The sequence below is a fragment of the Coenobita brevimanus genome, chromosome 112, assembly GCF_032717465.1.
Source record: "Coenobita brevimanus isolate Jiangsu-jjx chromosome 112, ASM3271746v2, whole genome shotgun sequence".
NCBI lineage: Eukaryota > Metazoa > Arthropoda > Malacostraca > Decapoda > Coenobitidae > Coenobita > Coenobita brevimanus.
Window position 1 is genome coordinate 8528413 of NC_137065.1, and position 13270 is coordinate 8541682.

The window sequence follows — 13270 nt, forward strand, 5'->3', positions numbered from 1 at the left end:
ACTGAAAAAAAAAAATACTCCTGTGAGGAACGAATATGGGTAAAGAAGGAGGTGAAGACAATCGCACAAATGATCTCATTAAAGATACATGTGACTTTGCAGCTGAAGACTTTTTAATATATGCTTCAAGTAAAAACCAAGAAAAATATGAATGAGATCTGCTATAGATGGAGACCAGCCAAGTGAACTAATTGGACTGTTTCTTAGCCATGACACAGATGGACATATTAAAGTTATTAACATAGTAACTAAGAAATGTTTTAAATATGAAAAAAAGAGTTTCCTGGATGGCGGGGATAGAAGGAGGAAATATAAACAGGTCATGTTCCAGGCAGAGCAGACAACAGACGGACAACCAGGGCAACAGAGAGGCAGGCCCGAGATGAGTGAAAGGAAGAGCAAGACAAGGAGCAAAATAGAGATATAAAATGCAGAAATTTGCTGGTATTCGATGGACCAGACTAATAGCTAATACTGTAGGACGGGATGGAAAAGCATGAGAGGTCTTCACCCTGAAGTGGACTGACTCAGGCTGCTGCTATGAGTGTATATTGTGTGTGTGTGTGTGTGTGTGTGTGTGTGTGTGTGTGTGTGTGTGTGAGGGCGGCCGAATGGTTTAATGGTGTCTAATGTGTATCTAGGTGTGCCTAAGTGGGCGGCCACACTTGCTCCAAGCATGTGACTGACAAGAAGAAACGAGGCTCAGGGGTCCGTCTAACGTTAAGACTCAGATACTACTGTGGCTTTAACCCGGTGCGTCGTTTCGTCTTGTCGATCACATGTTTCGAACAAGTGTGGCCGCACCTAAGACCAGCTTGCAGGATTCTGCTCCATGTACTTAAGCATGTGTTCTTTCTTCCACACGCATACCGTAGGCAAATGATTCACGCCACGCTAGCAGATGCTTATTAACCTCATTACCTTAAGAAATACGTTCCTAAATTCACCAGCCTTATCTTCCCATTCAGCCAATTGCAGGAGTAATTGGCAATGTCAGATGTGCTAATGTGTCTGGATTATTACTAAGACGAGTATATCTGGGACAGAGTGGCAGTTAGATGAAAAACTAAGTGATAAGCGAGAATTCATGTGTGTGGGAGGAGGAGGAGGAGCGAATGAAGGTCACAAGTTGGTGGAGTTGCTACTGATCAGAAGACTCTGACTATAAGTAATAATAATAATAATAATAATAATAATAATAATAATAATAATAACAACAACAAGAACAACGACAACAACAACAACAACAACAAATAATAATGCACGTCATCATCACTATCAACATATAATACTAATACTAATACTAATACTACTACTAATAATAATAATTATAATAATATTAAATAATAATAACAATAATAATAATAATAAAAATTATAATAATAATAATATTAATAATAATAATAACAAATATAATAAAAATAATAGCAATAATAATAATAATAATAATAATAATAATAAAAATGATCATAATATCAACAACAATTATAATAATAATATTAAAAATCAGACAGCAAGCAATCATCATCACCCTCATCATACTGATACTTTTGTCAGGACCAACTTCTCTAGCCCCGGGCTCCTAAGCTCGTCATGAGGCAACATAGGATTGGATGATGGATGTATGGATGGATAATGAAAATAATAATAATAAACAAATACACATCATCATCACTATCATCATCATAGCCTAATCATCATTATAATAATAAAATAATGAAAAAAATTCAAAATAATAAAATAATAATAATAATAATGGTAATAATAATAATAATAATAACAATAATAATAATAATAATAATAATAATAATAATAATAATAATAGTATCACTCATATAAAATTTCTGGACCAGCTGCCTAGCCCTGGGCACCTACACCCCTCATGGGGTAACGTAGGACTGGATGATGGATGGATGGATAATAATAATAATAATAATAATAATAATAATAATAATAATAATAACAATAATAATAATAATAATAAAGACAAATGTGGTCGAGTGTCACAAATCTTCTAAAGCACTCAGGTGTGGTGTTCCTTAGGGTTCTGTTCCTTCACGGAGTCTCTCTCTTATGCATCAAGTCTAAAAAATCTTTACATCCTTCCCTCTTGACATTTTGAAACAATGAACCAATGAACATATTTTCAAGTAACTCCCCATAGTTATCCATGGCCAGAAATGTAATCAGTACGGGATGAAGAAAAAACTTTGTGCCACATAAGAAGTAAACAATTCACTCTGAAATATTCAGCTAAAAAGATGATAAGCAACAGTCAAAGCGAAACTACGTGTCACTTATTTAATGAAACCACCTGTCACCTATGTAATTAAACTATTCTGATTAACTGTATCTATTACCTTACTATATTTTGAGAACTCACACTCCTATCACAAATACATGTGTAGAGTAATGCGGAAAATATCACGGTAAAAGAACTGATTCATGTATAAGGTGAGACGAGGTATTTTACTACATTTTTCATAAGAATAGTCTTTATTTTTATACTTTAGTTGGGAAATCTGGCAGTAATGAGGTTAATAAATGCAAGATCTAATCCATGTCTCTCCTAAGGTATATAAAATCGTCTGCAGATACCTAGAACAAAACAAACCCAATTTTTTTATGAGACTATTATTTCCTATAATTCAGTTTCCTAAACTTTCTGTGTGTGTGTGTGTGTGTGTGTGTGTGTGTGTGTGTGTGTGTGTGTTTGAATTCTGTTCTCAATGTTTTTTTCTTTCCGAGATAAAACAGTCTGGGAACAACGTAAATCTTATCTGGTAACAGAAGATCACCTTGCCAAGAGGTCTCTCTCTCTCTCTCTCTCTCTCCCTCCACTACCCATCTTCCCCTCCTCTCTATCACCGTCTTTCCTCCTCTCCTCCATCCCAGCCTCTTCTCGCTCTCCCGAAGTATCCTCCTTCCTTTCTCAAGGTCCTTGCAATGCTCTGCTCCCCCATTCCTCCTCCTCTCTCTTTGTCTCCCCACCTCCTTAACTCACTCCCTTCCTTCTCCATCCTCTCTTTCCTCCTCTCTCCTTCTTTCTTCCCTCTACCGTCCTCCATTCTCCCCTCAGTTAATTCACATACAATCCATTTTATACGTGCTACCACTTAACATTTCTTCACCTCTGGGCACATCTTGTGATGAAACAATGTAAAAATCTCTTTTAAAACTTGTTACCCTCTCACTGCTACTAAGAGTTTGTTATTAAGTACGCCGTAAATCCATGTGATTATCTTTACTTTTGGGAAAAACTCTGCTACAGAATTGGCTAAAATCCCTGATTAACTTTGAGAAAACCGACATCTTTCACATCTTAGAGCAAAATAAGTTACTACCATTGTGTAAATTTCCGACATAAAATCTAGATGACACTTTATAACCATTCACTCATGATCTATAGCCATAATTTTATTACCTTATTCCCTCTTGGTAATAATCAGAAAAGTTCAACTGGTGGGCTAATGCTAAGCAGATTTCATTTCTTGTATAAACAGCCTTTTTTTTTTTTTTCGCTCTGTATCTTTAAATAGGAAAATAACTTGATCGAGTAAATTAAAATATATACCGAGAGTTGTTTGATCCTTGGTTCTCTTGGCATTATTTTTCTCTAACTTGGCCTAAAATTGCCATCTCTCCATCGTGAATGCTGATTTGCAGTACGGGGTTAAAACTAGAATATGAGGTTAGTCAAAGAAAGGATTAACGCCTAGACTTTGCCTTATCCTACGACTGACGTAACGCCTAGGCTTTGTCTTATCCTACGACTGAGGTGCATGATATAAGCTGCAAAAACGCGTAAATCTGGGACAAATTAAGGTTAAAAGGAATATAAGCACGTAACTTTACAAATTCTCCACTCCTCGCTCACGCTTCCCTCAGATTCCGTTTCCATTCCCACACTTACTCTCCATTGATCCCTCACGCTCCCTTCCCATACCTGCCTTACCACTCCCCCACTCACTGCCAACTCAATCCTCACTCTCCGTCCCCTTACCTACCATACCACTTCCATACTCATTCCCCACTCACGTCAATTCTTCCCCTCTGTATATCCCTTCCCGACTCTAAAAGACATTCCTCACTCATCCCCCATTTTCCCTCCAACTTTGCTTCCCCACACCCACACACACACACACACACACACACACAAACACACACTCTCTCTCTCTATTCATCGCCCAATCTCAGTACTCTTACCACTTCCCATCTCAGTCCTCACACATCCATAACTCTCCCTCCCCATAATTACTTTCATTAATTTTCCACTCACTCTCCACGCTCCCTCGTTTCACCTACCTTCCCCACTTACACACTCACTCTCTCGCTCTCCCCAACAGGCACCACCACCATCACCACCACCACCACCACCACCATGCGGATGGCCCTTCTCAGCCTCTTTGTAATTGGTATTCTGGCCGGAGGAAGTCTGGCACAGAGTTTACTGTTCTGCAGTGGGTCCAACGTCTTCACTGAAGCTGTTATTCCCGAGATTGGTTAGTGGCTTTTTTTTTTTTTTTTTTATGTGCTCGATTCTGGGCATAGGTTACTCATCCTGCTCCCAAGGGCCAGTAGTCCTCCTACATATCGTACACATATACATGTCACCACTTCGGCGCTAACACCCACCGTCCATATTGAACACATGCTAGGGCTGTCTCATACAGGACTGCTGTATTGGTATTAGCGGGGGTATTTTTACATGTCGGCGGGTCCTCTGGTAGATCGGTAAACTCTGCTTTAATGAAATTCAAATCCTTAAACTGTTCCCTGCACCAGCGGGGATTTGAACCTTGGTCCGGTAGGACCGGAAGCCACCTCTCCACCGATTGAGCCACCGTCTCCCCCTGTATTTTGGTTGGCGTCTGAATATTACTCTCATTCGCTCGTTCTCCTTTTAACATGCATATTCACTCACACATTCATTCGGACACTCGCTGGCAACATATGGTATCAGATATAACACACACACACACACACACACACACACACAGAGACACTCCTACATCGCTCCAAAAGTATTTATTGTACTTACTGTTTCACTTAGAGAAACCATTCACACTGGCATTAAACCTAACGCAGGTGAAAGAACGTTCCTACTATATACTCTAACTCTCTCAGTCTTAACTAACTCCCACAGACACTCGCACTCGCTTTACCCCATGCAGGTTCACTCATACTCCAAAGGATGCTCCATCTAACTCACTCATTAACTCTAAATCAATTTATAGATATTGGAGAGAGACAGTTTCGGAAACGTTCTATCTCAGGTTCATTCTCCTACTGTCACAAGCTTACCGTAAAGAAGCTACTCTATTAGCATTATTTTACTAGTAACGAATGTGTCGAATCTACCAGAACCACCATTACATAATACACTTGGATTTATATTCCTATGCTCTGAAGCCTAAACAATTAACACAGCCAAAGCAGCATATGATTAAGAACCTTTCTTCCTCTCTCTCTGCCTCCCCGTTCTTTTCCGTTTATCTCAGTCTTTTCCGTTCTTCCTCTACCTCCTCCTTCACCTGCGCCTCCAGTAACAATCTCCTTAACCCTCCACAGCCAAAGCAATATGTGAAGGAGAGCATTCACTACCTCCAACTGTCTACCCATTCCTCTCCCTTTTTCTCCTTTCTTCTTCTCTGTCTCCCTCTTTTCTCCTCCCTCTTTCAGATGCTTTCCCTTCTTCCCTCTTTTCTCCCTGCCTCTAATAACCACATTCTCCCAACCCTCTACAGTCAGAGTATTATGTCAGGGGCCGCTTCTGTTACCCGTGTGCCAGGTCAACGTGTTAGGCTGCATCCTGGTACTTGACATATTCTCCGTAGACCTCATCCAAGACCTGCTGGACACAATAATCGGAACTTTGACAGACTACATCGCAGACTTGAAACTGGAAGTGAACTTGGACCTTCTCGCTAATTTTACCCGACATGTCATTCTATTTAACGCTGATTTTCATATTGTCACTCGTTTGTACACTGATTTTCACAATGCACTCACTCTTACGCTGATTCTCATAATGTTACTCATTTTAAGCTGATTTTTATACTATCACTGTTTTAAGCTGATAATCACAGACACTCTCTCTTACGCTGATTTTTATATTGTTCCTGTTTTACGCTCATTTTGATATAGTCATTCTGTGTTACGCTGATTTTCATACTCTGTTTTACCCTGTCTCTCATACCACAGCTTTATGTTATTTGATTGTTTTAATCTGGCTCTCATACCCATTCTTTAGGTTGTTACTCTAGCTCCCATACCTTAGCTTTATGTTGTGTGATTCTGTTTTAAACTGGCACTAATACCCTAACTTAATGCATTGTGATTCTATTTTACTCTGGCTGTCATATCCTAGCTTTATGTTATGCGATTCTGTTTTTCTCTGACTATCATATCCTTGACTTAAGCGATTTTGTTTTCTTCTTGCGCCGATATCATTCTGTTATTTTGTGATTCTGTTTTACGTTGGTTTATTTAATTTTATTGACAGTACTATGACTTTATTATAACATGTTACTCATTCCAGGTTGGTGGTGCCGGAAAGCAGGAGTAAGCAACCTCAGTCACTCTCATTCTGTTTCTCAGCTGTCTAAATTAATGGTCTATGTAAAGCTATCTTAAAATTACTTCACTCTCATCCCCTCCTTATTCACGGTTTACCCCAGCTGCTTCATTTCTTGCCCTCACAGGTTACTGGTAGAGTTGTTCTCCCCTGAGTCAGTTTATTCCAAATTGCTTTATACCATACACGCTCCTCACACTCAGTCACATCTCTAGTGAAAAATATATTTCAGTACTATCCTTCCTGCAACGTCTAGACCTCATCATTTCCCTCATTAACTCCACTTCTAATCTGCATACTGTCATTAATCTCCCACCACACCTTCTCTCAATTGGCTATATCAAAACATAGCCTGATATGCCCATTCCATTTCACTACGTCTACTTTAACGCGTCCCTTGTCTTTCAAACTCTTTCAATATCCTCTTTCACTCTGCTAAGTCATCTGACTCCACATACTGACCTGTAGCACTTTATCACAGCACTTCGACCCTTATTCGGTCCCAAGTATTCAAAGATAGATGCATGCATCAATTCAGGATCGTCAGGGTCACTTTGCTGTCCTACTTCCCCATGCTTCACAGTGCCCTAATATGCCTCTTCTCCTATCCTACGTCTTACTTGAGGTCCCATAGTTCTGTCTGGTGTTTTGGCCACTTTGTAAATTCATACAATACTATATTTCCTCCGACTCTTGAGCGATCAGATTTACACAGCGTTCTACTCCATGTGTTTGTTTCATGTCATCACCTCGGCTTTTCTTGTATTCGCTAAACTTCTTCCATTTAATATGAAGACTTATTTTCGGCCTATTCACCAAGTAGTTCAGTATGGCGAATCTGTTTAATCTTCAGGTAAATTGGTCTTTATTTGTGGTGTGGGAAATCTTTTTAATCTTCCTGCGAATTTGTTTTTATATGTGGTGTAGTAAATCTTTTAAATCTTCCTATCTATTTTGTTTATACATGAAGGATGTAGAGTTCAGATAATGATAAGACGATAATGATGTCGATAACAAAGACATTACACTGATTCCTAAAGAACAAGAGTGAGAAAGATATATTCTTTCTCAGTCAAACCCCCCTCCAACATTCCCTCACACTGCTCACCTGCTTTGCCCTGTCCTGCCTTCCTCTAAATTATGCGTCCCTTCCCTGCCTTCCTCTACATTACCCTTCCCTGCCTTCCTCTACATTAAACTTCCCTTCCTTCCTCTACAGTACCCTTCCCTGCCTTCCTCTACATTACCTTGCCCTGCATTCCTCCTTCATTACCCTGCCCTGTCCTGTTCTGCCATGCGTCCCTTCAAACACCAGGCAGGTTCTGTAATTACTTGACCTAATCGACCCTCTCCCCTTCCTCTACCGCAGTCGGCACACCACCTGAGGTGATCGTGGATATCTTGCTACAAATCCTTGGCCTTGAAAGCCTCGTGGCGGTCCTCCTGTGTCTGCTGTCGAAGCTTGGCTTTGTGAGTACGACAGATAGATATAGAAAAATTGACGGGGATAGAGAGAGAGAGAGAGAGAGAGAGAGAGAGAGAGAGAGAGAGAGAGAGAGAGAGAGAGAGAGAGAGAGAGTTATTATCTGATACTTTTTATTTTATACTAAAAACATATGTATGAAGATACGAAACTTACTTTCATGATCCTTATCACTCCTGTGGAAATTTTACTTTAAGTGTTACATCGTGGTTGTTCTAAAAAAAAAAAAAAAAAAAAAAAATCCATAACCTCTATAAAATATCTCTTACGTGAAAAAAAAAAAACATGTATAATGCCTGCTTCTTCTCTCTCTCTCTCTCTCTCTCTCTCTCTCTCTCTCTCTCTCTCTCTCTCTCTCTCTAACCTGAAAAAAATATCCAGAACTCAATAACTTATCCCTCTCTAACCTGAAAAAATGTTCCATAAAAAATTAAAACATCTCTTTCTCGAACATCAATAAAAGATCCATCACCTCTGTAACCTCTGTCTCTGTCTGTCTGTCTGTCTGTCTGTCTGTCTGTCTGTCTCTGTCTCTGTCTCTGTCTCTGTCTCTGTCTCTCTCTCTCTCTCTCTCTCTCTCTTTTTTATCTCCTGAAAAAAATCTGTAAGCCCTATAACTTATCTCTCTATCCTGAAAAAATGATCCATAACCATTGTAACTCTCTCTCTCTCTCTCTCTCTCTCTTCCCCCACAGCTCATTGAATTCATCACATGCTTGCTTGGTGGAGTTCTTGGAATTGTGGGATAACATGGAACCCGCTGAACCTATTTAAACCAAAGAGACCCGGAACCAGGACCAATCTCCATTCTGTGTACATGTGCGTGTTTGTGTGTGGGAGCGAGCACGAGTGTGTATGTGAATAAATCCAAAGCAGCATCTTACATTGTTTTTATTACCTGACTAATACACAGATTATAATTGTTTTTTACTCCTTACTGAATTAAGGTAATTTAAGTGATAAAAAGTATCATATGAATTCATTTCAAGAGAAATATAAGGAACGGTAATGTATAATTTTATATATAATTCCATTTTCAACATAACCCTTAATGATAGTTCTCCAAGGGAACACTGCGTTCTCTTGGTGCTGAAGCCTGAGCATTGCAGTCATCAAAGGAACTACACTAATCAGGTGCAACCACACTTAGAAGATTCTTTAGTAGGGCTCAGATGAAAAGTGTTCCACTAAGTGCCTGAATTGGACATACGAGGCACCAACTTGTCTTTTTCTATGTAGTTCACTATCTTGCAGTCTACCAGGTTCTTTTCACTGGATAGGGAACGAGGTGAGAGACGTTCGTATAACCGGTTAGCGAAGATTCCCGGCTATATCGATGCCACCACTTGAAGGGATCCCTCACAACCACCAGCCTCTTTCTAAACAACAAAGAGGAGGTCCGTCAAACCATGGTCCTTAATCTTCGGCAGCGATGCACCAGATGACTTTGGCGTAGTCGCGCTGATCCGGAGAAAGAGGTGTCAGGAGTATAGGAATTTTTACAATCAGGCGCCTTTCCAAACGAAACCTTGAGATGAGCAGTGGGCATGAGGAGTCGGATCGTCTCTCCTGTTTTTCTCTGCATGGACTTTGAAAATGTGGTGAGTCAGCAGCTACTGACAATGACGATACTACCCGGTCACATATAATATCATCAGTGTCGGCTGCTGAGGGTTTACCACACTGAGGCGAAAGAAGTCGTTGTACAGCAAACACTGATAGATGTCTCGTGGAGGAAGAAAAATAGAACCATTCTTTAAAATTGATCTGACGAAAGTATACGATACAAACAATCGAAAAACGTACTTTTCATGCAATGAAGAAACAATCACAGACTAAAAACCCCAAAAGCTCTACTTTACACGGAGAACAAAACACAGCAATGCAAAATTGAAGATCCACTAATTCTATGATGTGACTCGGGTCCCAGACAAAGGAAAATACAGGCTGAAGAAGGCAGTTCCGGAGCTGACCTGCTGCATTCATGAATATCGTTTACTCTTGCATTAGGCAGCTGGACAGAGAAGGGGTGAGGGTGTGAAGTTGGTGCAGAGATAGAGATACAACACTGCAGAGAGGAGGGATAGGTTGAAGGAAGTGTGTGAGAGAGGGGATGTTAATAGACGATAAGCCTTTGATTCCAACCTGTTTACAGGAACGGTATGTGGGGAACGACTCCAGCGCGAAATATGGTAGATGTACTCCACACACGGGTGAATAAGACCTCTATACAAAGTCAACAACTGTCTAGTGTAACGAGAACACGGAGTCGGTTTAGTGCACGTAAACCCTTGGAAGGAGATATTGCACAGGTAGTTGTATGATCTATTCAAAACTTGTAGAGAAAGAAAACCGAAGGGTATTAAGTGACAATGATGGATTCAGCTGTGTAATGCTGAATATAAAGGGATATTTCTGTTAATGATTTTAAAGGGACAGAAGGTGTAGATATATATATATATATATATATATATATATATATAGAGATATATAGATATATAGAGATATAGATATATATATATATATATATATATATATACATAGAGAGAGAGAGAGAGAGAGAGAGAGAGAGAGAGAGAGAGAGAGAGAGAGAGAGAGAGAGAGAGAGAGAGAGAGAGAGAGAGAGAGAGAGAGAATAAAAAATGATAGACATGTCAAAAATTAGTGAACCTCAGCTTCATCACATCATTACTCATAGAACTGAAGAAACGGACACCAAAATGGGTTAAGCATGTAGGATTGTGAAGGATGGAGCCATCTGAGTGAGAGTGGACGTGGATAAAAATGCAGTTCAGAAAATCACTTATGAATAGAATTGAGAGAGCCGGTGTGAGTATAGAGCACTGAGGAACATCACTATCGATAGTTTTAGAAGACGAACATAGGCAGTCTACAATAGCAGCTACAGAACGACCACAATGGAAGCTTGAGATGAAGGCGCAGACAGGAAAGGAATCATGAAAGCGCGCTTTAGAAATCAACAATTTTTGCCAAACTCGGTCGATAGCTTTGACTATGACACGTGCACTGACAAAGGTTTCGCCACAGTCCCAGAACAAGGATGGCCACAAATCAAAAGGAAAGGTGTACATCACCAGTGGAGCATCTGTAGGAGAAAAAAGTTTATGAGAAGACAATGTTTCAGATTCTTCTTGGTAAACATATCCTCAAAGTCTCTACAAAAACAAAATACTGAGGCAATTGGGCGATACTGAGAGGGTTAGGATCGACCACCCCTTTTTGGAAGAGGTTGAATGAAAGCAAACTTGCAGCAAGAAGGTAAGGCACAAGTTTACAGACCGACGCAAAAGAGTTTACCTAGACAGGGTGCCAGCACAGACCACCCAAGTGAACAAATTGGACTGTTTCGAAGCTAAGCGACAGTTGACCATACTAAAATATTTGAAGTAACTAAGAAAACTTATAAACATGAAAACAACGTTTCCTGGATAGCACGGAAATACGTAGGTAATATACAGAGGTCATGTCCTAGGTAGAACAGAGAACAGACGGACAACCAAGGCAACGGTGAGGCAGGCCCGAGATGATGAGAGGAAGAGCCAGACATGCAGGAAAATGAAGATATGAAATGCGGAAATTCGCTGGTATTCGGAAATTTGCTGTTATTCTATGCAGCAGGCTAAGAGCCAGTACTGAAGGACGGGAGCGAAAATGATGAGAGAGGTCATTGTGGTTCAGTGTACTGACTAAGGCTGCTGCCATGTATACATATATGTGTATGTACAGTATGTATACTGTGTGTGTGTGTGTGTGTGTGTGTGTGTGTGTGTGTGTGTGTGTGTGTGTGTGTGTGTGTGTGTGTGATGAATATACAAGTTTGCTTTAACAACAGGCTGGAAGGATCTGCTCCAGTATACCAATGCAAGTGTTCTTCCTTCAAGAGGCATGCCGTATACAAACGATAAACGCCAGCAGAAGTTATTGCCCAAGTGAGCTTAATAAATACTTATGCTAATTCGGCAGCCAGAACTTACAAATTTCGTCAATTAATGAGAAACTGATGGTGTCAAATGATTTAAAGTGCTGCGAGTTATTAGTCGGTAATCTGTAGATGCTCTCTCTTTCTCTGTCTGTCTGTCTGTCTGTCAGCCTGTCTGTCTGTCTGTCTGTCTCTCGTGAGAAAAATTTAGGAAATGACCACTGTATAGCAATATTACACTTAAATTCAATAAAGACAATGTTACAGTTTTTGAGAGAATGTGGTCGAGTACAAAAAGGCTAATTTTGAAAAACTGAATGCAACTATAAATAAAAGTGACTGGAAATCCACTGTTCAAACACTGACTATTAACGAGGCATGGAAAAGCAACTGAGCCAAGAATTAATAGGAAAAGAAAAACGAAGATGTCCGAAAGGATAATATGAACAGGGTTGAATAAACTTCAAGGAATTGTGTAAGTCGAAAGAAAGGAGGTGGAAGCTTGGGATGGGATGAAACCAAATGTCTCCTCTGAAAGATGTTACTGGCGAAAAATAAATAAAAAAGTGTGAACTAAATAGGATATTACCATTACAAACTGTAATGGAGTAAAATTGTGACTGAAAAGCAAGTTCTGGATATGGAAATAGTGGACGGAGAAAATCCCAGCAATAGAATTGAAAAAAACAAAAAAACTCTTATGAGGAATGAAAATGAATAAAGCAGGAGAATACGATTGCACCAATGTTCTCATTAAAGATACATGTGACTTTGGAGGTGAAAACTTTATACAATATGCTTAATTTAAAAATCAACAAAAAATATGATTTAGTTCTGCTAAAGATGCACACCAGCCAAGTGAACTAACTGGACTGTTTCTTAGCTATGACACAATTGGATATTTTAAAGATTTTAACAAAGTATCCAAGAAAACTTTTAAACATGAAAGAAAGTTTCCTGGATAGCGGGTATAAAAGGAGGCAATATAAACGGTCATGTCCCAGGCAGAGCAAACAACAGACGGACAACAGGGCAACAGAGAGGCAGGCCCGAGATGGTTGAGAGGAAGAGCCAGACAAGGAGCAAAACAGAGATATGAAATGAGGGAATTTGCTGGTATTCGATGGACCAGACTAATAGCTAATACTGTAGGACGGGATGAAAAAGCGTGAGAGGTCTTCGCCCTGATGTAGACTGACTCAGGCTGCTGCTACGAGTGTATAGTGTGTGTGTGCGTGTGTGTGTTTGTGTGTGTGTGTGTGTGTGTGTG

At 39.8% G+C, this 13270-nt stretch overlaps 1 long non-coding RNA gene across 1 annotated transcript in view; it reads left to right on the top strand.

Moving 5' to 3' along the window:
* The window catches only part of LOC145417993 (uncharacterized), a 28881-nt gene extending 20084 nt beyond the window's left edge, over positions 1–8797 (top strand). Inside the window, exon 3 of the long non-coding RNA XR_013900620.1 lies at positions 8756–8797. This is a non-coding gene — a long non-coding RNA (uncharacterized LOC145417993). The remainder of the gene's footprint in view (positions 1–8755) is intronic.
* The last annotated feature ends 4473 nt before the right edge of the window (positions 8798–13270 follow it).